The 25,840-nt window shown below is 38.3% G+C and overlaps 1 pseudogene; it reads left to right on the forward strand.

Annotated features, from left to right (window-relative positions):
* The first annotated feature begins 20,764 nt into the window (after positions 1 to 20,764).
* On the forward strand, positions 20,765 to 22,414 carry LOC138986959 (heat shock transcription factor, Y-linked-like; annotated as a pseudogene).
* Positions 22,415 to 25,840: the final 3,426 nt, after the last annotated feature.

The raw sequence follows: 25,840 nt of genomic DNA on the forward strand, positions 1-25,840 counted from the left end.
ATGCTCTTAAACTGTGGTGTTGGAGAAGACTCCCGAGAGTCCCATAGACTGCAATGAGTCCAACCAGTCCATTCTAAAGGAGATCAGACCTTGGTGTTCTTTGGAAGGAATGATGCTAAAGCTGAAACTCCAGTACTTTGGCCATCTCATTCGAAGAGTTGACTCTGGAAACTACTGATGCTGGGAGAGATTGGTGGCACAAAGAAAAGGTGATGAAAGACGATGAGATGGCTGGATGGCATCACCGACTCAATGGATGTGAGTTTAAGTGATCTCTGGGAGTTTTTGTTGGACAGGGAGGCCTGGTGTGCTGCAATCTATGGGGTCAAAAAGATTCGGACATGACCGAGAGACTGAACTGAACTGAACTGAATACGTGGAAAATTAAACAGCACATTCTGAAGGGCTCAAGGAAGCGAAGAATGACTCACAGGGGAAATGAGAACATATTTTGAGGTGATTTAAAATGAAAACCCAATGTAGAAAGTCATCAGATACAGCAGAAAAAGAACCCATATATATTTAACGTTACATAAAAAGAAAGCTCTCCAGTTCTGGGGAGAAAGTAATGCCTTCTTCAAAAGCTGAAAAAAATCTAATTTCACAGAAAGAAGAAAGAGGAAATGAACAAATATTAGTATGCATTTAAGTTAATGAAAAAGAATACAGAAAATTAAACATGAAACAAAAATAGTAAAAAGAATATTAGGTAAGCTAAACAACGAAAAGAGCAGATTTAGTTACTGCAATGAGAATGAATAAGATGCCATTGCTACTAAACATACTAAAAAAAGGAATTTGGGTATTTACTACAGGTATATCTGTCAACAAAATCTCTAACTATGTGATCAGTCAAATTGCTAGAACATCAGAGTGACTAAAACAATTTTATTTATTACTGGGAAAAAAACCGAACAGATTAATGAAAAAAAAAAAAGAAGTAGAAGTTGAATTGGTTATCCCATTGTTTGTAAATAAGCCCTTAGAACCAGTTTCTTTTAAACCTGTACTATTCAGGTCGGTAGGTGCCCAATATGCTATTGGAGATGAGTGGAGAAAGAACTCCAGGAAGAATGAAGACATGGAGCCAATGCAAAAACAAACCCAACTGTGCATGTGACTCGTGACAGAAACAAGGTCCAATGCATCAAAGAGCAATATTACATAGGAACCTGGAATGTCAGGTCCATGAATGAAGGCAAATTGGAAGTTGTTAAACAACAGGAGATGGCAAGAGTTATCATCGACATTCGAGGAATCAGAAAATTAAAATGGACTGGAATGGGTGAATTGAACTCAGATGATCATGATATCTACTACTGTGGGCAGGAATCATGGTCAAAAAAGAGTCCAAAATGCAGTACATGGATGCCATCTCAAAAACGACAGAATGATTGCTGTTTGTATAAGGCAAACCATTCAAAATCACAGTAACACAAGCCTATGCACCAGCCAGAAACACTGAAGAAGCTGAAGTTGAACGGTTCTATGAAGAACCATAAGACCTTTTAGATCTAACAACTGAAAAGTAATCCTTTACATTATAGCGGACTGGAATGCAAAAGTAGGAAGTTAAGAAACATCTTGGATAACAGGCAAATTTGGCCTTTAATACAGAATGAAGCAGGGAAGGCTAACAGAGTTTGGCCAAGAGAATGCACTGGTCATGGCAAACACCCTCTTTCAACAACACAAGCAAAGACTCTACACATGAATATCACCAGATAGTCAACACCAAAATCAGATTAATTCTATCCTTTCCAGTCAGAGATGGTGAAGCTCTATACAGTCAGCAAAAACAAGATCAGGACCTGACTGTGGCTCAGATCATGAACTGCTTATTTTCTGATTCAGATTTAAATTAAAGAAAGAAGGGAAAACCACTAGTCCATTCAGTTCAGTTCAATTCAGTCACTTAGTCATTTCCGATTCTTTGCGACCCCATGAATTGCAGCACACCAGGCCTTCCTTTCCATCACATTTTCAAATTTCCCTCCAATTATTATTTCAGTTTACATGGTTTGGATGACAGAGACCTTATTTGGTATGATATACATTATTAATGGTTATTCCATGGCTTAATAGAAAACCCAATTATCAGGAATTATCTGGAGATTATTCCATGTGCAGTTGAGGCAGATGTGTGTTCTTCTGTTTGTTTTAGGTGGAATGTTCTGCACATCTGTGTTTGGTCCACTGGATGTATTGTCGTTTAGGTTTTCTTTTCCTTCAGTGGTCTTATCTTCTTCTTGAATTATTTGAATATTTATTTCTGGATATTTATTCTTGGACTATAATTCTTGCTAATGTTTTGCAGTTTCTGCACTGCATGTTAGCCTAAAGGCAGCGAAACCATTCAAATATTAGTTAACTGTAACTATTTGATGATGTGAGTTTATGTGTGTGTGATATCCTCATATATCATTAATATAGAGATATTATGAAACATATATAATTAATATACTCATTGGAATGACTGATACTGAAGCTGCAACTGCAATATACAGCCACCTGATGTGAAAAAACTGACTCATTTGGGAAGACTCTGTTGCTGGGAAAGATTGAAGAGAAGAGGAGAAGGGAACCACAGAGGGTGTATGTTTGGATGGCATTAAGAATATCAGTTCAGTTCAGTCCATTCAGTCTCAGTCGTGTCCAACTCTTTGCAACCCCATGAATCGCAGCACACCAGGCCTCACTGCCCATTACCAACTCCCAGAATTCACTCAGACTCACGTCCATTGAATCAGTGATGCCATCTAGCCATCTCATCCTCTGTCGTCCCCTTCTCCTCCTGCCCCCAATCCCTCCCAGCATCAGAGTCTTTTCCAATGAGTCAATTCTTCACATGAGGTGGCCAAAGTACTGGAGTTTCAGCTTTAGCACCAGTACTTCCAAAGAAATCCCAGGGCTGATTTCCTTCAGAATGGACTGGTTGGATCTCCTTGCAGTCCAAGGGAATGGAAAAGAATTCGAGAAAACACCAGGGGTTGGATAGGAATTCAAGAAAACAACAGGGGTTGTTTTGGACCAGAGGGTTCGAATGCTGCAGTCCATGGTGTGGCAAATAATCAGCTATGACTGTGTGACTAAACTGAATTTAATGCCATTTGTTTCATATCATTTTATATTTAAAGTCCATTTCTCTACTTTAGCGTAGTAACTATGACAATCTATTGCCGATTGTGTGCTTTAAATATTCCTTACATTGTAATGTTGGGAATATATTAAATTATAAGGTTAGTCTCTTTGACAGTCTATAGCTGCCATATTAAAAAAAATCCATTATTCCATCTTCTAGTGTATACCACCTTAATATGTTGTTTATTATTTTTTAATTGTTCCTATTTCATTTACTAAATAAATTTTTGAGTGAATTTAAGAATTAGTTCTAGATATTTTAATTGCTGTTGTTCATTCATTGAGTCATGTTCAACCCTTTTTGACTGCAGCACAACAGGCCTCCCTCCCTTTCACTGTTTCCCATAGTTTGCTCAAGCACATGTCCATTGAACTAGTTATGCTGTCCAACCATCTCATTCTCTATCAGCACCTTCTCCTCCTGTCCTCAATCTTTCCCAGTGTCATGGAGTTGGTTCTTTGAATTAGTTTGGCAAAATCCTCGAGTTTCAGCTCAGTAAGAGTGCTTCAGATATATATCCAGGGTTGGTTTCCTTGTGGATTGATTGGCTGGATGTTTGGAGTTCAAGGGACCCCTCAGAGTTTTCTCCAGCATCACTGTTTGAAGGCATCAGTTCTTGATCTCTCAGCCTTCTTTAGATTCCAATTCTCACATCTTTACATGACTAATGGATAAACGATAGGGGTTTGTGACTGAGGAGACCTTTGTTAATAAGCTCATGTTTCTACTTTTTTTGACAAGGTCAAGGTTTTTCATAGTTTTCCTCCAAGAAGCAAATATCTCTTCATTTCATGCCTGCAGTCACCATTCACAGTGATTTTGGACCCCAAGGAAACTAAGTTTGTCACTTATTCCATGTTTCCCCATTCTATTTGCCAAGTAGTGATGGGACCAGACACCTTGTGTTGTTCATTTGACTATTAAGTTCTCAGCAAGGTTTCTACACTCCTCATTCATCTTCATCAAGACACTCTTTAGCTCCTCTTCACTTTCTCTTTTTACAGTGTTTCCATCTGTCTATCTAAGGTTGTTGAAGTTTATCCCAGAAACATGGATTCCAGTTTATTATCCACCCAGCCTGGCATTTTGAATAGTATAGTCCGCATATATTTCACATAAGAAGACTGATAATAGGCAGTCTTGTCACTCGCCTTTCCCAGGTTTCTACTGATCAATTGTTCCATGTCTTGTTCCAACTCTTACATCTTGAACGGCATACATATTTCTCAGGTGATGGGTTAGAAGGTCCATGATTCCTGTCTCTTTCAAACTGTTCACAGTCTACTGTGATATACACAGTCAATGTCTTTAGTGGAGTCACTGAAGCAGAAGTAAATGGTTTTCTGAAATTCCTGGTTCCTCTAGGATCCAATGAATGTTTCCAAATTGTGCTCTGGTTCATGTATTGTTTCCAAGTCAAGCTTTCCCCTTGAAAGTTCTTAGTTTATGTACTGCTGTAGAATTTTGAGTTTTACCCAGCTAACATGTGAAAGGAGCAACAGCGTATGCTTGTTTGAACATTCTTTGGCCTTACCCACCTTTGGTGTTAATGAAAACTGGCCTTTTCCAAACTCATGTCCACTGATGAGTTTTCCAAGTCTGATGACATATGAACTCAGTGTCCCAGTTTAACCGCATCATTAAGAGTTTAGCAGTTTCATGTTAATGACTGCTTAAATTTTTTGCTTAAACCGTTTGATTTCTCCTTCATATCTGAATAAGATCAGTGTTGGTGTTAGTTTTGGCTTGTTCATAATTTTGAGGATATTCTACCATGCTCTACTGGCCTGAAGAGTTTCTATTGAAAGTTCAGCTGCTATCTTTATGGGGATCTGACAGTATATTTATGTCTTTACTCTTGCTGCTCTTAATGTTTGTTTTTTGTGTTTAAATTTTCAGTGTTTGGTTAAAATATTGTTGTGGGATGTTTCACTTTGGGTTCATCCTGTTTGTAACATTCTGCTGTGTTGGGACTCAAGGAGCTATTTCCTTGCCCATTTAATGGAAGTTTTCAACTTTTATCTCTTGAAGAATTTCCTAAAGCACCCCACCACCTTTTTTTTCTTTTTTCCTTTCCTTTCTTTTTTTTTTCCTTTGGTCTTTTCCATGTGGATATCCTCACAGTATGGCATTTAATACAGTCTAAGAATTATCAGAGCTTTTAATGTTTTCCTTCTTTAAAAAAAAATTACACATGCCATAGTGTTTTCTTTATTCCCTCCTTTCTCAATTCAGTTCAGTTCAGTCAGCTGTGTCTGACCCCATGAATCACAGCATGCCAGGTCTCCCTATTCATCAACAACTCCTAGAGTTCACTCAGACTCATGTCCATCGAGTCAGTGATGCTCTCCAGCCTGTCATCCTCTGTTATTACCTTCTCCTCCTGCCCTCAATCCCTCCCAGCATTAGAGTCTTTTCCAATGAGTCAACTCTTTTGCACGAGGTGGCCAAAGTATTGAATTTCAGCTTTAGCATCAGTCCTTTCAATGAACACCCAAGACTGATCTCCTTTAGAATGAACTGGTTGGATCTCATTGCAGTCCAAGGAATCTCAAGAGTCATCTTGAATACCATAGTTCAAAAGCTTCAATTCTTTGCGCTCAGCTTTGATCACAGCCCAATTCTCACATCCATACATGACGACTTTATAAACCATAGCATTGACTAGTTGGAAATCTGTTGGCAAAGTAATATCTCTGCTTTTGAATATGTTATCTAGGTGGTGCATAATTTTCCTTCCAAGGAGTAAGCATCTTTTAATTTCATGGCTGCAATCACCAACTGCATTGATTTTGCAGCCCCCCACCCCCAAAAACTAAAGTCAGACACTGTTTCCACTGTTTCCCCATCTATTTCCCATTAAGTCATTGGACCAGATGCCATGATCTTCGTTTTCTGAATGTTGAGTTTGAAGCCAACTTTTTTCACTCTCCTCTTTCACTTTCATCAAGAAGCTTTTTAGTTCCTCTTCACTTTCTGCCATAAGAATGGTGTCATCTGCATATATGAGGTTATTAATGTTTCTCCTGGCAACTTGATTCCAGGGTGTCCTTCTTCCAGCCTAGCTTTTTTTCATGATGCACTCTTGTATAGAGCTTCCTTCCAGTTCCTGGGCAAGTAGGAGTGTTTAAATCCAAACCCTCAGATGGCTCTCTAACTAGCCTGACAAGTTTACCTGGACTCCTGCAGCTATGCATATGATTGTTTACGGTCTCCCAGCCTTGAGAGGCACGGGAAGCTTAAGATATTCAAATAGCTTAGAGCCTCTCAGAGAGTTAGAAACTGTCAGAATAAGACTAGTAAGGGATTTCATTGATTTGACTCAATGTTTGTTGCCATTATTTTGAACATCCCCTGAATTATATCCTTGAGTATGTTTGAATTAATATAGTTAGTATATAGAAAAAATAAGTAGTGGCCTTGGTGTTAGTAACTTTAGACCCTTAAGGTAATAAATTCTTTCCTTTTTTTGTAAACCCATTTACATCCACCCTATAAGAATGCAATTTTATCTTCAGAAGATTTGCCAAACCTTAAAATAATTACTCTTAGAGAAAATAAGTCTTTGTTGATAAGTCCTTGTCAAGAGTCATAAAATGTTAGTAGGCCTTCTGGCCAAAAAAGATGATGTAAGTCACCTAAACCATTTGTATACAGTAAATTTGCAGGAAAGAAACCCTGGTTTTTGATAAGAATCAAAGACTGCTGACTTTGCATCCCCTATTATCCTCTATGTGTAACTTAGGTATAAAAACCCCTGTTGAAAATAAAGCTCACGGGCCTTGCTCACCAGCTTGGTCTCCCCATGTCATTCTTTTCACATTCTGGCTGAAGTCTCCATCTGGAACGTGGAACCCACATCACGTGTACTAATTATGCCTGTCTAAGACCCACTCAAGAAGGTGTCTAGGTGAAGCACCTTCCGCCATTTCGAGAGGGCACCTGCAGCCCACGTAAGTGGTGCAAACTTCTTTTCTTGAAGTTTTATTGGTCTCCCACGTAAACCAAGCTACTCATCCTCTTTTCTCCACTGAATTTGGTACTGAGCTATCTTTCATTCTACTTTTCTTTATATCTCTAATTAGCATATAAATAGTCGCCTAGGCCGTCTCTCCATTCATACCCTGGATCAGCTGGGGCTGGTCCCCGCAATCTAGGTTGCTTAGTGACAGTGCTGTGATGGACATTGGGGTACACGTGTCTGTTTCAATTCTGGTTTCCTCAGTGTGTATGCCCAGCAATGGGATTGCTGGATCATAGGGCAGTTCTATTTCCAGTTTTAAAAGAATCTCCAAATTGCTCTCCATAGTGCCTGTACTAGTTTGCATTCCCACCAACAGTGTAAGAGGGTTCCCATTTCTTCACACCCTCTCCAGCGTTTATTGCTTGTAGACTTTTGGATTGCAGCCATTCTGACTGGCGTGAAATGGTACCTCATAGTGGTTTTGATTTGCATTTCTCTGATAATAAGTGATGTTGAGCATATTTTCATGTGTTTGTTAGCCATCTGTATGTCTTCTTTGGAGAAATGTCTATTTAGTTCTTTGGCCCATTTTTTGATTGGGTCATTTATTTTTCTGAATTGAGCTGTTGGAATTGCTTGTATATTTTTGAGATTAGTTGTTTGTCAGTTGCTTCATTTGCTATTATTTTCTCCCATTCTGAAGGCTGTCTTTTCACCTTGCTTATAGTTTCCTTTGTTGTGCAGAAGATTTTAAGTTTAATTAGGTCCTCAAAATGGACTAAAGATCTAAACGTAAGACCAAAAACTATAAAACCCCTAGAGGAGAACATAGGCAAAACACTCTCCGACTTACATCACAGCAGGACCCTCTAGGACCCACCAGGACCGACCTCCTAGAATATTGAAAATAAAAGCAAAAATAAACAAATGGGACCTAAAATTAAACTTAAAAGCTTCATTTGGTTTAGATTGCAGTGGTTTGGGTCCCCTTTCTGCAGGCCGCAGCATTTTGGATTCAATTTGTGGTGGAATCTGATCTTTGTGGGTGGGATTGAACCTGTAAGTTTTCAAGGTTTAATGTCTGAGATATTGTGTGCCTGTGGTCTGTCAGGTGGAGCTGGATCACTTCTCTATGCAGTGCAATGAATTGTCCTGTAATGTGCATTGTGTTGTCTGTGGGTTTGGTATGGCTTCAGGTAGCACCTTTTATAATATTCATTTTTGTGTTGCTGCTTTGCTGGAGAATAGGTGTGCACTGTCTTGCACTGAAATTGCAAGTTTCAGCTTGGGGCTTCATTTCCATGTAGGCATGGAACCTTTTGAATTTGCTTCTTTTTTTTAAAGTTCATTGGTGTCAGGAGTTCAACAATGATCTAAAGATCTGGATTAACTTCATGGCCTCTGGGTTTTGGTGCTGAGTTACAGTAGCATTAAGAATTCTGCATCCTCAGAACAGAAGAGAAAACCCAAGGTTGATGGTGAAGCAATTTTCCATAATCAAAAACAGTTAAAGGGATTTACAGAGTTATATGGATCAGAGCAAACTGAGGAGGGAGATAAAAATTTCTAGAAGGACTAATTTGAGAGTAAAAAGGCGAGAGTGCAATCAACTCAGGAATTAAATTCATAAGTGAAAATAGATTCTAAATACAGAATTCCTAAAGTATAAACATTGATTAATAAAAAAGTTTCAAAATCAAAGTTTAAGAACCTAGAATAGGATTTAAACTCCTATGATTACTGGAGAAAATTTAGAAGTCAAAATAATTATCAAACTTTTATATTGTGGTATACAGAAATGAAATTAAAGGGAATGATAAGGAACAAAAAAGTGTTTCATTAAAAAACATGAAAACAATAAAGAATAACAATTTCTCTAGAGAAATTGTTGTGAGTTTAGTGGTGCCAGATCAGTGTCAGACAATCTCTTTTTGCTGCTTCTACTTGTTGTCCAACGCTACTGCTGTCCTTGAATTGCACAGTTTCTGCATTAACTTCAGGGTTTCAAATTGTAGATCCTGTCACTCCTGGGCTAGTTCACTTTTCTTTGCTTATTTTTACTTCCTCATTTTGTGTTTCTCTTCTGTGACAAGTTTACACATGATTAGTTTGCACCATAAGAGGACAGCAGGCCCTTATTTGACCTCACCTGCTCAGTGGTAAAATGCTGAGAAGGAGCTCACTGGAAACAAACACCTGTGGAATATGTGGGTGAGGGTCCTTAAGATGGATGGAGCACAGTAGGCTTGCCACTGCCATAGGTGACATGTACTTCCTCAGTCCACCCAGCTCAGGTTCCTGGGTAATCTACGATTGCATTGCTCAAAGTGTTCCCTGTGTTTCATGCACATCTCAAGTCTAAGCCACTCAGGCTCCTAGGTGATCTTCAAGGGCACTGAACACAACTGGCGGTGTACCGGGGACCAGCCCCGGTTGATCGAGGGTATTTGAAGGAGAGACAGCATAGGCGAAGATCAGGAAACAATTGCTTAATTAAACGTTAATTAAGGATATAAAGAGTAATAGAATGAGGATAGCTCAGTGAGGAAATTTAGTGGAGAAAAGCGGCTGAAATAAGGATAGCTCAATAGGAAAATTCAGTGAAGAAAAGAGGCTGAATAAAATTCCAAAGCAGGGAATTAACGTCACCTCACGAAGGCCGCAGGTGTCCTCCCGTTCTCTCGAAGGAGAGGAGACACTGAGGCCTCCCCTGTCAGATCTTAGAAGCCCAGGCAAAATTAGTAGGCTTGACAAGCTTCCCGCCTCAGAGTAAAAATTCAGCCAGAAGGTGAAAGAAAGAACGACATGGGGAGACCAAATTTGGTGAACAAAAACGGTGTACTTTATTTTTCAAAGTAGTTTATACTTTATGTTGTACATAGAGGATAATGGGGAAGGGGTGGAGTCATGCAAGGACAGCAGTTCCTGGTTCTAATCAAGCCAGGCTTTCAAACTTATCATATGCAAAAGTTCAAGTGATTTACATCATCTTCTGGCCAGGAGGCCTGTTAACATTTTAAGAAACATTTTCTCTAAAGGTGATTATTCCAAAGTCAGATGATTATTCTAAAGTCAGGCGCCAGCCTCCAAAAAGCATTGGATAGAGTTGCATTCCTATAGCGCTCAATCAAGAAAAGAATTAACTCAAGCGTCCAAGGTTATGAACATTGAGGCTACTATTTACATTTACATTTCTATACACCCATTATATCAATCAATACACTGCCAAGGACACAGTAGGTAAGGGGTATGGAGACTTAGCAGCAAACATTGGCCCAACAAGTGAAAAACTCTTCACCAATACAATTTCTAATCAAACTTTTAACTACTCAAAAGAATCTGTGTTTAGACAGCTAAGAACACCTCCTGCCTCTCACAGTTGGGAGGCTCTGAACAATCACATGTGCCCGGAAAAACCTATTCAGGCAGGCTAGAGGATTTCCAAAGGAGTTTGTAGGTTGAAACACTGTCACACCCAGGAATTATTAACTGGAGCTGTAAGCTAACTCTTTTTTCAGAGAGAGGTAGTGGGGGACAGGCCCCCGTAAAGCCATAGGTGTAGGTGAAAGCACAAAGCAGAAAGTAGGCAGAATCTGGTTTTGGGGGTAGATTGCTCGAGAATTTCCAAGGAGACTCCTGAGGCTTGATCCCACCTTTGTGTATGTCAAGCCTCCTGCCTCATGACCTTTGCTAGGGGTGGAGCTTGCTCCCCGCAGCTATGTGCTTTATTTCCTTCCCAGGTCCAAACTTCTCAGGCAACTGGATGGCAGGAAAGGCACCTCCAAGGTAGGTCATGCATTTTATGAACCTGTCAGCCACTCAGTTTGTCTGTAGCGTAAGGGAGTTAGAGAAGGTAAGATTCAGAAAAAGAATGAGACCAGCACTGTACAGGAATACATCACCTTTAATGAGGTGAGAAAGGGCAGCAGTCAGATTAGTGAGCTGCTGCACTAACCCAAGACAAGAGTAAATATATATGTGGGCATATATTTGGAAAGCCACTGTCTTAAATGGGCCTGTTCTTCTCCGAGGTTGTTTGGAATAGTTATAAATGGCTGGGGCAAGAAATTGTTGAGATCAGCCAAAGGATGATAGGATGACATGGGAGAAGGACAAAATACAAATCACATTTGAGAAAGCAAATGAACAGTATATGCCTTAGTGCTTTTTCAGTTTTATAATTATATGTTCATTATTGGGAAGAAAGCTAAGAGTTTAAACAGCAGGTTTATTCATTGAAAAAATATACAAATATGTTTCATACTTGACAGTGTACACGTAGCCTACTCAGCAATCATGATCACTATCATTACATGACTGATATATTCAAAGATTGCACCAAAGTCAGCAAAAGATAGGCATTTTACAAGTAGTATTATAAAAGGTCATTCATGCTCTACTCTCCTTATATTATGCCTTTATTTTCTCCCACCAAGACACCACCTATATTTCCTAGTGGGTATTTTGATGTTGCTTTCCTGCTCCTCCAAAGACAGACTTAAATCCTTGTGGTGAATGCAGCATCTCAGCATGGTAATCAGTTCTTGGAAGACATATGTCGTGTTTCCCTTCGTAGCTTCATTATCTGTTTTTACTGAATCTCTAGAGCTAGATTAGGCAAAATATTTTCAGTCATAATAAGGCACTTTCCACAACTTTTCCTAAGCATTGTTTGGGATTGGAAAGAAACTGTCTTCCTTCCTACCAAGTTAGTCACAGATATTCAATTCTTCTATGTGTTTCATGTCTACACAAGTTTCCTTATGTATCTTCCACATCAGCTAAGACATAGTGCTTGCCAAATTATGTATTTTAAGTACTTACTGAATTAACAATAAAAGGATGCTAAATAAATTAGCAATCAAAAGCCATATAAGTTACTCAACAACATCCGAGAGTCTCCACTCTTACCATAATTGACATTTTTATTTACTGAAAATTTAGTAAAGTGGTGCATCTTCTTTATAATGCAATGTCTAGGTTTCTCATTTAAGGGTGGTTCCAACTTTTATTTCTTAAAGACTTTCCATGTACCCCAACCCTTTTAGTTTTGGTGTTCTCCATCTAGACACTACGTTTTTCTCATTGTGGGGCATCTATCATTGCTACATCAGAACTTTTCCCTGTTTTCCTTCTTTCTTTCTTTTTTTCCCGCATCACACTCTGTTTCATTTATTTCCTCCTTTCTCAGTTAAATTCAGTTGGTCATTCATCACCGACTCTTTTGCAACCCCATGAATCGCAGCACATCAAGGCTCCCTGTTCATTGAGTTCACTCACGCTCATGTTTATTGATTTGGTGATGCCATCCAGCCTCCCATCCTCTGTAGTCCCCTTCTCGTCCTGACCCCATTCCCTCCGAGTATCTGGGTCTTTCTCAATGACTCAATACTTTGCATGAGTGGGCAAAGTATTGAAGTTTCAGCTTTAGCATCAGTCCTTCCAATGAACACCCAAGACTGATCTCCTTTAGTATGGACAGGCTGGAATTCCTTGCAGTCCAAGGGACTCTCAAAAATCTTATCCATCACCACAGTTCAAAAGCACCAATTCTTCAGCACTCAGGTTTCTTCACAGTCCAACTCTCACATTCATACATGATCACTAGAAAAACCAGAACCTTGAGTACACAGACTTTGTTGGCAATGTAATGCCACTGTTTTTAATATACTGTCTAGGTTGGCCATAACTTTCCTTCCAAGGGCTAAGCGTGTTTTAATTTCAGCGCTGCATTCACCATCTGCAGTGGTTTTGGAGCCTCAAAAATAAAGTCTGTCCGTCTTTCCATTGTTTCCCCATCTATTTCCCATCAAGTGATGGGACCAGATGCCATGGTCTTCATTTTCAGAGTGTTGAGCTTTAAGCCAAATTTTCCACTCTTCTCTTTGAGTTTCATCAAGAGACTTTTTAGTTCCTTTTTACTTTCTACAATAAGTTTGGTGTTATCTGCAAATCTGAGGTTATTGATATTTCTCCCGGTAATCTGAATTCCAGCTTGTGTTTCTTTCAGCCCAGCGTTTCTCATGATGTACTCTGCCTACAAGTTAAATAAGCAGGTGATAATACAAAGCCTGATGTCCTCCTTTTAATATTCAAAACCAGTTTGTTATTCCATGCCCAGGTATAACTGTTGCTTCCTGACTTGCATATAGGTTCCTCGAAGGCAGGTCAGGTTGTCTGGTATACCCGTCTCTTTCAGAATATTTCACTCTTTATTGTGATCCACACAGTCAAAGGTTTTGGCATAGTCAATAAAGCAGAAATAGGTGTTTATCTGAAACTCTCCTTTTTTTGATGATCCATCGGATGTTGGCAATGTGATCTCTGGTTCCTCTGCCTTTCCTAAAACCAGTTTGAACATCTGGAGTTCACAGTTCATGTATCACTGAAGCCTGGCTTGGAGAAATTTGAGCATTACTTTACTAGCGTGTGAGATAAGTGCAATTGTGTAGTAGTTTGAGCATTAATGGTCATTGCCTTTTTTTGGAAATGGAGTGAAAACTGACCTTTTCCAGTCCTGTGGCCACTGCTGAGTTTTCCAAATTTGCTGGCATTTTAAGTGCAGCACGTTCACAGCATTATCTTTCAACATTTGAGATTGTTCAACTGGAATCCCATCACCTCCATTGGCTTTGTTTGTATTGAGGCTTTCTAAGTCCCTCCTGATTTCACATTCCAGGATGTTTGGCTCTAGGTGAGTGATCACACCATCATGACTATCTGGGTCTTGAAAGTCATTTTTGTACAATTATCCTGTGTATTCTTGCCACCTCTCCATAATATCTTCTGCTTCTGTTTGATCCATACCATTTCTTCCCTTTATTGAACTCATCTTTGCATGAAATATTCCCCTATGTATCTCTAATTTTCTTGAAGAGAACTCTAGTCTTTCCCATTCTGTTGTTTTCTTTTATTTCTTTGAATTGATCTCTGAGGAAGGCTTTCTTATCTCTGTTTGCTATTCTTTTGGATCTCTGCATTCAGATACATATATCTTTTCTTTTCTTCTTTGCTTTTTGCTTCATTTTTTTCACAGCTATTTGTAAGGCCTCCTCAGGCAGCCATTATGCTTTTTTGCATTTCGTGTCTAGGGGGAAGGTCTTAGTCCCTGTCTCCTGTACAGTGTCATGAATCTCCACCCATTGGTCATCAGGCACTTTGTCTATCAGATCTAGTCCCTTAAATCTGTCAGATCTAGTCCCTTAAATATATGGGATATGACTTAGGTCGTACCTGAATGGTCTAGTGGTTTTCCCTACTTTCTTTAATTCAAGTCTGAATTTGGCAAAAAAAAAAAAAAAAAAAAAAAAAAAAGGAGTTCATGATCTGAACTACAGTCAGCTCCCAGTCTTGTTTTTGATGACTGTATAGAGTTTCTCCATCTTTGGCTGCAAAGGTAGAATTAATCTGATTTTGGTGATTTTGGTGTTGACCATCTTCTCTTGTGTTGTTGGAAGAGGGTGTTTACTCTGACCAGTGTGTTCTCTTGGAAAAACTCTATTAGCCTTTGCCCTGCTTTATTCAGTATTCCAAGGCCAAATTTGCCTGTTACTCCAAGTGTTTCTTGACTTCCTACCTTTGCATTCCAGTCCGCTTTAATGAAAAGTACATCTTTTTGGATATTAGTTCTAAAAGATCTTGCAGGTCTTCATAGTACAATTCAACTTCATCTTCTTCAGCATTTCTTGTTGGGAAAAAGGCTTGGATTACCATGATATTGAATAGTTTGCCTTGGAAACGAATAGAGATCATTCTTTCATCTATGAGATTGCATCTAAGTACTGCATGTAAGACTCTTGTTGACCATGCTGTCTCCTCCATTTCTTCTAAGGGATTCCTGCTCACAGTAGTAGATATAATGGTCATCGGAGTTAAATTCACCCATTCCAGTCCCTTTTTGTACGCTGATACCTAGACTGTTGACGTTCACTTTTACCATGTCCAGTGTGAGCAATTCCAGTTTGCCTTGATTCATGGACCTGACATTCCAATTTCCTATGGAATATTGCTGTTTACAGCATCAGACCTTGCCTCTATTACCAGTCACATCCATAGCTGGGTATTGTTTTTGCTTTGTCTTCATCCCTTCTTTCTTATTGGAGTTATTTCTCCACTGATCTCCAGTAGCATATTGGACACCAAGTGACCTGGGGATTTCCTCTTTCAGTATCCTATTATGTGTTTCATACTGTTCATGGGGCTCTCAAGGCAAGAATACTGATTTAGTTTGCCATTCCCTTCTCCATGGACCACATCCTGTCAGACCTCTCCACCATGACCCACCCATCCTGAGTGGCACCACATGGCATAGCTTACTTTCATTAAGTTAGACAAGGCTGCAGTCCATGTGACAAGATTGGCTAGGTTTTTGAGATTATGTTTTCAGCGTGTCTGAAATCTGATGCCCTCATAAGTGAAATCAGATCCTAAAGATTGTATTCCTAAAGTTACAACATTGATAACCATTTTTGGAAACAAAAGTTAAGAACCAAGAATAAAAATTAGACTCATTTAAATAGTGCAAAAAAAAAAAAAAAAAAGAAAACGGAGGTCAAATTCATTCTTATATATACAAGAAGTGCTTAAAAAAACACAGATGTATGTGGTTTTTTTAATGGTACTAATAGTTAATAGAAATAAAAGTTTAGGGTACTAAATAGCCCAGTACCATTAAAAGTTAAAGAAATCATATAGAAATAGATCTCACAATTAAAAACAAAAAGTTTGCATTTTTGTGTCCGTACAGTGTCGGATAGTCCTTAGTTGAAGCTTGTGCTTGTTGTCAAATTCTACTATTGTCCCTCAGTTGAACAGTCTCAGCATTAATTGAAGACTTATTCTGTTGAACCTATCACTTCTGGGTTGGTTTATGTTCCTTTGTTTATATTTCCTTCTTTTATTTTAAAGCCTCTCCATATCTGGTTTTCAACATGAAACGAGGGTGCGGTAGCCTCTTATTCGACCTCACTTGCTCAGTGTTTTGGCGGTGAGGTGGGACACTGAAAACAAATACCTCTGGGATATGTAGGGGTGCTTGAGGTGGACTGATCACATTGTGCTCTCACTGACAAATGTGACCTGTTCATCCTGGGTCCACACTGCTCAGCCTCCCTGTTGATACGTGAGGGCACTGTCCCAAGTAGGTCGTGTGTTTCATGCACTTCCCAGCCAGTCAGGCACTTAGGTGCTCAGCAACAGCAATGACCATGATTGGCTCTGTGCTTTTTGCTCTTCACAAGTCCAAAATCTCAGGTGGCTGGTTGGAAGACAGGGCAGAGTCCTAGGTGGCCCATGCCTTATGCAGCTCTCTGGTCTCAACCACACAGTTTGCTACCTGTGCCTGAGCCCACAGCCTCAGGTGTTCCATGTGTCTCCTCAGGGTAGCTGACCCCAGGCTGTCATGATCCTGGCCTATGTGAACTGTCCATAAACTCAGGAATTCATCATTAGCAAATTTCAACCAGCTTAGAGCATGGTAGGGGATGTCTGCAGGACCAAGATACTAGTAATCTATTTCCTTCCGCCTCTGGCAGTCATATACATTCCTCTTTACCTCCATGGAGGAAAAGGTCTTCAAAGGAAGCTGGCTTGGTCTTCTTTGGTGTTTTCTAGTTTTCTGGTCTGTGAGTGTGCCATGGTTCACTATGTGGACTCAGAGCCTTCTTGTAGGAAAAGTCCTTTCTAAAATGGCTGTCTCTAGTTTTCCCATGGTTTATGTTTCTTTGTTACATTAGCTCCATCAGATTGTCCTCAGGGCACAATATCCTGGTTCTAACAATACTGTGTTTGATACATCAAAGGCCTCCCTCCCAGACCTCATGTATGACTGTGGACAGAAGCATCTGAGTGACTTCTTGGCTAGTAATTGCATTTATTGGCATAATCTCTGTTTTGTTCTTTTTTCCCTTGGTTCTGTTTTGTTTTGTTTTGTTTTTCTCCTTCTTTTCCGACTCTCTCCAAAGGCGTCTCGATCCCTAAAACCTTTTCTTCACTTACATCTCTTATTTTGTCCTACCTGCTTTTTAAGAGATGGGTTTTCAGTTCTCAGTTTCTTAGGACCATCAACATCATTCAAGTTGATTTCTAGAAGGTGTTCCATGTGCAGTCGGTCCTTTGATGGATTTGTGTGTGGAGAAAATGGACGATTTCTCCTATTCCTCTAACATTATGAGAACTTCACCATGACCATGGAAGATCCATTTTATTAACTGAAATCTTGTTGTTATTCAGTCACAAAGCCATGTCTTACTGTCTGTGACCCTTGGACTGCAGCACACAAGGGCTTTCTGCCCTCTGCATCACCCAGGGTCTGCCTGAAATCATATCAATTGAATGGGTGAAGCTATACAACCTTCTCCTTCGTTCTCACCAATGTCTTCTCCTGATTTCATTGTTTTCTAAGAATCAGATTTTTTTTCTAGAGAGTCATTTCTTTACTCAGGTGGTCAAAGCTTGGGGATTCATCTTCAGCATCAGTGATTCTAATTCTTATTCTGAGTTGGGAATTTCCTTTATGTTTGACTGGATTGATCTCCTTGCAATACAATGGATACACACAAGTCATTCCTAGCAGAGCAGTTTGGTGTTCTCACATCTGTACATGTCTACTGGAAAGACCACAGATGTGACTCAAAGTGCCTCCAATGATCAAGTCATGTCTTCACTTTTTAACATGCTTTCTAAATTTGTGAGAGCTTTTCTTCCAGGAAGAAATTGTCTTCTAAATGTATACCTTCCATCACCATCTGCAGTGAATTTAGAGCCAAAAGAGGTAATCTGTCACTACTTCTATTTCCCATGAAACTGTGGGACCAGATGTCATGATCTTACTTTGTGTAATACTGAAAGGAAATGGCAACCCACTCCAGTGTTCTTGCCTGGAGAATCCCAGGGACTGGTAAGCCTAGTGGGCTGCCATTTCTGGGGACACACAGAGTTGGACACCACTGAAGCAACTTAGCAGCAGCAGCAGAGAATTCAAATATACTGTTTATCCTATGTTTTCCTATGAACACTGAGAATTACTGTATTCTTGTACCTTTGTTTTCCCTCAATGTTTTGGATACTGAAATTGTTTTCTGAGCATATTCTATGATAGTTACTTATTATATACTATTCTACTGGTTTTAAGTGTCCTGTTAAAGCATTTGTGCCATACTTCTGTGAAAACTGGGTAACATATTGCAAAAGTACACAGCCTATTTTTCCTTTAACATAATATATTGAGACTGTTTTGTTATCTAGTTAGATTTTCTCTAATGTGGCTACCTCAAAAATACAAAAGAGGACAAGGAACAAGATAAATGATGTGGATGGGGACAGGAAGCTGAACCCTGTGGCATGAAGCAAGATATATTTTGATCATCAGTGATTTCTATTGAAATATTTGTTACCAGAATTTGAAAGTGATGAAAGAAAACTTTACATACTGAATTATGGAGAAGTAATTTTGATGTATACCTCATAATTTCAATGTTCAGCTAGTCAGAAGAGCCTGTTTATGATCTATGCACAATGCACTTGGCATCTCTTTTAGACATTAAGTTGGGGAGCTGTTATCCTAAATCCAGGGAGTTGACCATTGTGCATGTAGGTCTAACATGTTCCTATATTACTACAGACTTGAATGTTTAAAATTGTATCCAATGTGGGGAGAGCAACAGCTTTCTTCAAACAATATCTCTAAGCAAATGAGAGTTGCAATTGTATGGCCTCAAGGTTTCCTCATATGTATGAACGCCATCTCTTATTACAGAAAGAATAGTGGAAGATGAGCTAGATTAAAGGAGAGCCTTTCAGCAACAGGATCTAAAGCATTCAGCCAGTAATTTATTAAGCAATGTTGGGCTTCCCAAACAGTTCATTTAAGATCTTGGGAGCAAGCAAAGTGTTTGGCCACCTAAATAATGTTGCCTAAAATTTTATTTTGACATATCCACATACATACCCATGTGTGTATGTGTTTGTGTATAAAAAAAGTACATTGACTTTTAATTCCCATTAGGTATAACAACATGGAAAAATTAAAACCCAAGTGTAGAATGACTCAAAACTCTACTCAGTTATTGAATATATGTAAGTGGAAATACTTCAAAATATGTTTTATTGGCTGCATTTTACATATAAGGACTCTTTTATATCACTCCCTCTCTCCTTTTTTAATAAATTTTCAAAATTTGTCCAGGTTTATTGAAAAAATACTCAGATATAGAAATATATATATATATAGACGGAGAAGCCTGGTAGGCTGCAGTCCATGGGGGTCCTGGTAAATAGATGGGCAAAATAGACTCAGTGACTTTCTTTTCACTTTTCACTTTCATGCATTGGAGAAGGAAATAGCAACCAACTCAATGTTCTTGCCTGGAGAATCCTGGGAGCAGAGGATCCTGGTGGGCTGCCATCTATGGGGTCACACAGAGTTGGACACGACTGAAGTGACTGCAGATATACATATTTATATGCATATTTATGTATATAGATATACAAATATCTATATAAAATAGGTAGATATGCTTCCAGAGCACTAAATGTTGAAACCAAACTTAGATCTCAGAATTATTTCCAACTCCATGATCCATGTCAACAGGAAATAGCCAAAGTTGTTGCTGACTCAAACAGTTCAAGAGCTGGGAAGCATGTAGACCTCCTCGTTTTCCAAGAGTAATTTTAACCAGAGAAGCTGGAAAAGCCAGAAATTAAGGAAAATAATCAAGCAACAGAAAATAGTAATCATACTTTCACTTTTCACTTTAATACTTTGGGAAAGGTAATGGCAATCCATTCCAGTGTTCTTGCCTGGAAAATCCCATAGACAGGAGAGCCTGGTGGGCTGCTGTCTATGAGGTCACATAGAGTCAGACACGACTGAGGTGATGTAGCAGACGTAGCAGAAAGGTCTTTAGTTCCCCCTCAAAGGCCATAGATAACATTCTGAGCAATACACTGTGAACAGTTTTAGAGATGTTAAAGCTCCAAGCAGGCTGAAATGTATGGACATAGACCACAGAGTAGTTGGAAACAGACAGTCGATAATGTTGACTCCCAATATCCTCAGTAACAGGCCATTAGTACAATGCCCCAAAACTGATCACAGGTATGTGATCAGTCACTAAAATCCTTCCCTGAATGTATTTGGGAATTTTGGTCTTTGAAGCCCCAAAGACTGCTAGAAAACCTTGCTCGGTCCTGCAATAAACACATGCTTTCACTGAAACTCAGTCCGTTGATTGATTTTACTTCACAGTAGCAAGTAGATCCAAGTTTGCATGGGTAACTGTAATGAATATTAAAAATGTGTGTATATAAGGATGATAAAGCACTTTTAGTTCAGATTTCAAATAGATTTATTAATATGAGTTTTCTGTGTAAAAATTCTTTAGGAATGAGGTTTTGCAGCCTTCATGGTTTTGGTTAGTATTTCTGTAAGCAGTGTGTATTTAAATTGATGCTGAAGTAAGCACTGGTTAAACATTATCCTTCAATTGCTCGGAGACTAGTGACTTTGTGATGTCACAGTTACCCTTCAACTGCTAGGTGACTTTTGGCACCTCTGTGATGGTCTAGAGAGGTCTGTAGGCCAGCCAAGCAGCATTTGAAGTTGCAGTGTGTAAAATCAGACAAATGAGAAAAATATCTGAAGGAAGACTTTCTCTGAGATGGCACATATTCCTTCAGAAATTCAAGATGGGACTCTAAGGATGAATCAACTGGTTCAGAAACCTCCATTAGATCTTCTTTGTATGATTATACACTTACTAGGGACTCAGTTTTGAGATCTATGATTGAATAATATGCTTTTCAGGCTTTGTCTGAGAATCTTGTGATACAAAGGCTATGCTACACAGATTCTGTCTCTGAAATAGATGAACTGAATGATTTTCTTTCACATTTCCACAAAACTTTGGAGTATAGTTGCAAATTATCAGCTTGAATTTATTAGGCAGGATGACAGTGGCATATGTATAGTGATCATTGAAGAACTTTTTAAAAAGGTCTTGAAAAGAAAGGAACCTTTCAGAATATTTGAAACCAACAGTATGAAAAGTTTAGTTTGACAGCTTAACTTTATGGGTTTAGTAAAAAGCAACAAACTTTTCAAAGATCTGCTTCACTAGCTGACTTTCTGGAAGAAGAAAACATCTCTCTTTTGAGCAAGGTATTCCATAAATTTCACTTATTAGCAATATGTAAGATTAAATCATGTGACCTAGAAAGCATGTTCACATATGTAGCTAAAACGGAATTTGAAATTGAGATAGTAAATAAAAAAAAAAAAAAGTTTTATTTTTTGAAGTTGAGAACAGCTGCAGGTTAAAATATTGAATGTTTAAAAAACTTTCCTAGCAATGAGAAACCATATACACGTCCTGAAGCTACTTAAAGTGGTATTTACTGTATATATACAACATATTTTTAGTTGAGCATAATTGTTTCTAACAGGTTACCGGTTAAAACTACTAATGGAGGTGTTTTATTTATGCTATTTAATTGGTGTTATTAAAGGAATAAATTTTTATAGCTTAGATTTGATTCTCAATTTTACCTTGGTTTATAAAGAAACTAAATAAGTTTTCCTTTGATTTTAGTTACAGACCTACTATAAATTAAAATTCCAAAAAGGCCATCCCCAACTTTTAGTAAGAATGCAAAGAAGACGGGATTAACAATATGTCTCTAATATCTTTTTAGTTCGAGATAATAAGACCTATGTTAAAGCAAGGGTCAACAAAGATGATCATAACTCTGATCTTCTTCGAGAAACGAGTGGAAAGAGTGCATTTTCAGCCTCCACAACTTTAAGTGTGCCATTCATACAAAAACCTCATAGCAGCCAGATATTTGTTAATACGTCCATGTGACTTACCTTCCCCATCACCAATATCACTTAGACAAACAGATCAGATTGTGGTAGATCAACCTGCTGTTTTTAAAACGTTGAACATTTTTAATTGGCACTCACATAGCAGCTACACTCGGGTAAATGACCCCGTGAGGACTTTGCTACTACAACTACATCTCCTACTCAGAACCACATTGTATCTGCATTACAGAACATTTATTCCGGACTGATGGCGGAACCTTCTAAATTTCCAGTCACGTATGTATACCGATATGCCAGATCATGACGGCCCTTTTCCTATCCTCAAGAGAGAGGCCACTCATGATCCTCAATGCCAAAGATCGCTTATACATCTGTCTCCTCTCTTTCAAGTCAACTGATCAACAATCATCATCATATGAAAACCATGGTAATTAAAACTGACCTATCAAATAAGTGTCAGATTGTGGAGCCTAAAGAAGATTGAACTTCATAGTGGTTTTGATTTGCATTTCTCTGATAATGTTGAGCACCTTTTCATGTGTTTGTTAGCCATCTGTATGTCTTCTTTGGAGAAATGTCTATTTAGTTCTTTGGCAAATTTTTTGATTGGTGGGTTTATTTTTCCAGAATTGAGACTCAGGAGTTGCTTGTATATTTTTGAGATTAGTTGTTTGTATTTGCTTACTTTGCTATTATTTTCTCCCATTCTCCAAGTCTGTTTTTTCACCTTGAGATGTTTTCCTTTGACATGCAGGGCTTTTTAAGGTTAATTAGACTTTTTTTTTTTTTTTTTGCTTTTATTTCAAATATTCTGGGAGGTGGGTCTTAGAGGATCCTGCATCATGTATGTCGGAGAGTGTTTTGCTATGTTCTCCTCTAGGAGTTTTATAGTTTCTGGTCTTACGTTGAGATCTTTAATCCATTTTGAGTTTATTTTTCCATGGTGTTAGAAATTGTTCTAGTTTCATTCTTTTACAAGTGGTTGACCAGATCTCCCAGCACCACTTGTTAAAGAGGTTGTCTTTAATCCATTGTATATTCTTGCCTCCTTTGTCAAAGATAAAGGTGTCCATATGTGTATGGATTTATCTCTGGGCTTTCTATTTTGTTCCATTGATCTATATTTCTGTCTTTGTGCCAGTACCATACTGTCTTGATAACTGTGGCTTTGTAGTAGAGCCTTAGTCACAAACATTGATTCTCCAGTTCCATTCTTTCTCAAGATGACTTTGGCTATTCAAGGTTTTTTGTATTTATACAAATAGTGAAATTATTTGTTCTGGCTCTGTGAATACTGTTTTGGTAGGTTGATAGGGATTCATTGAACGGTTAAATTGCTTTGAGCAATCACATGTTTTCACTATATTGATTCTTCCAATCCATGAACATCAGTAAATTTTCCATCTATTAAAACCCTTTGATTTCTATCACCAGTGTTTTATAGTTTTGACTGAGCTCCATTTTACACCTTCTCAGAATGTGGTGATCAAAAAGTCTAAAAATAATAAATGCTGAGAGGGTGTGGAGAAAAGGAACCTTTTAACACCGTTGGTTTCAACAATAAATTTACATATTCATCTTCATAGTTTCATTTTCTATTTTCAAACAATGAAGAGTAAAATTATGCTTTAGTTCAAATGGCTGGCTATTTTACTGCATGGTTTTATAAACTCTACAGTTCAAGACAAAATTTGTTATGCATCCTAGGTAAATGACACCTGATCTAATGTTTGTAAGAAAAAAAAAAAAAAAAAAAAAAAGAGAGAGAACCAAGGGAAAATAGATAATGGATGTAAAGTGATTTCTGAAATCATCCCTGCTGAAATGAATGGGTGGCTCAATTAGGATGGCATGGGTGAAGGAAGAGATGCAAATAAAATCAGAAAAATGGAAATACACAGGATGTACCTTAGTGTGTTCACAGTTACCTTATATTCTATTAGTTACTGGTAGAGTCTTAAAAGGTTAGACAGCAGATTTTCTTCATTATAGAAAGTCATTTCATCCTTGAAATATAGACAGTGTAGCATGTCCAAAATCATGATCACCATTATACCATGACTGTGTACCAAAGATAACATGACATAATCAGTGATTGTCCCATGGTAAGCACAAGATATATAGTTTACAGGTGGTATGCTGTAGGGTTATTTCTGCTCTACTGTCCTTAAGGCATGCCTTTATTTCCTGACACCAAGATCCACTCTATATTTCCTAAGACATGTTTCAATGTTGCTTATCTGTCCCCACAGAGACAGATACATTCCTGATGGTGTTTGCAGCACATCAGCATGGTCAACAAGTTCTTTGAAGACATGATATATTTTCCTTAGTAATTTCATTATCTTTCTCTTCTGGAGCTACAATCACACAAACTATTTTCAGTCATGCTAAGACCCTTCTCAAATTTTTGCCTCAATTCTTTCTTGGGGTTGGAAGGAACTTCTGTTTGCCCTCCTACCAAGGTGAGTGCAGATATCATGTCTTCAATGTGTTTTATGTCTACTCTCATTTTTTAATGTATCTTTCACATCAGGTGAAACTTAGAGCCTGCAAATGACACATTTTAAGCACTTACTAAATTATCAATAAAGAAATGTAATAACCAATCAATGCTCTACACATTACTTAACAGCATCCTATAACCTGCACTTATCATAATTCACCTTTCCTATTTGCTGAGAAATTATTACAAGTTGATACCTATTTATTGTATTTACATGAATGTTAAATGGGAATTCAAATTATAAAATGATTGCTGCTTTTATGAAATTTACAGTCTACAATAACCCATTCTAAGCATGTTGTTTCAGGCCACAGTTCCTAAAATGCAGTAGTAGTTACAGAGACATGTATCCAAAGGGGTGGGTGGGAGGAGAAGAAGAAAAGGAATCATTTATTTTAATAATCTAGAAAAGTCATGGAGTAAGCAAGGATCAAAATCAATGGTGGATCCTAAATATATTTCAGTTTGAAATACTCTGAACAGAGTCCCTGCTTGTTGGACTATCCACACTGTCATGAAGACTACCTAGAAATATTGGCAATCTCAAATTTGTGGTCATTCCTTCAGATGGCAGTGGGAACATCAAGTCATGTCCCTGTTTTGGTATGGTAACCCCCATAGGACAACACCAAGTTAAGTTCAACGTTCTCATTCTTGCAGCTAACAGACAGTGAAATCTGTCGAATATCTGTGTAGTTAAGGGAGTGGTAGAAAAATCACACTCTTTTTCTTTCACTGAAATGTTTTGCTAAATGTAAGAGAGAATACTATGCTTTAGAGAGGTGAGCATTTTGGAGCCATTGTAAGAGTTATTGAAATTGGTGTCCTTAGTAATCATTTCAAGACCAAAGTCCAATAGCCTTGTTTTAAATTTCAGGTGTCTTACTATGTAGTCAAATTTGCATGCTTTGTACAATATCACCTTAAAGGCAATTCCATCTTCCATTTCATTGCCTTGTACTGACTAATCCTTCTCAGTCCCTTTTATCTTCTTTTCATGCTCTGCTTTGAGTGGCAGGTCCTTCTCAAAAAGAACAGGATTAATTCATGTCATCCTCTGTCATAACCTGGAAGAGGCATGGATAAGGATATTCAACATATCATGTTGAAAAGCTGCTGTTTTTGTTCCTTCATGAGAGCATATTAGTAAACTGTACTTCAATTGTCTGATCAAAAGAAGCCTGGTAAATGATCCTTTACCTTGATGATCAATTCCCAGATGGCTTCAACATATTGGTGCCTTTAATTCTCAAAAGAATAAAGAAAATAGCTCAATACATTAGGGAAACATTGTACATGAATTCAAATTTTCTTTCCTTTATGCATTTACCTTATAATTGGTGCCTAAAATTGTAAAACAATGGAAACAGATTCAGACTTTCATTGTAAAACAATGGAAATGGT

The sequence above is a fragment of the Bos mutus genome, unplaced genomic scaffold (genome assembly GCF_027580195.1).
Source record: "Bos mutus isolate GX-2022 unplaced genomic scaffold, NWIPB_WYAK_1.1 CTG313, whole genome shotgun sequence".
NCBI lineage: Eukaryota > Metazoa > Chordata > Mammalia > Artiodactyla > Bovidae > Bos > Bos mutus.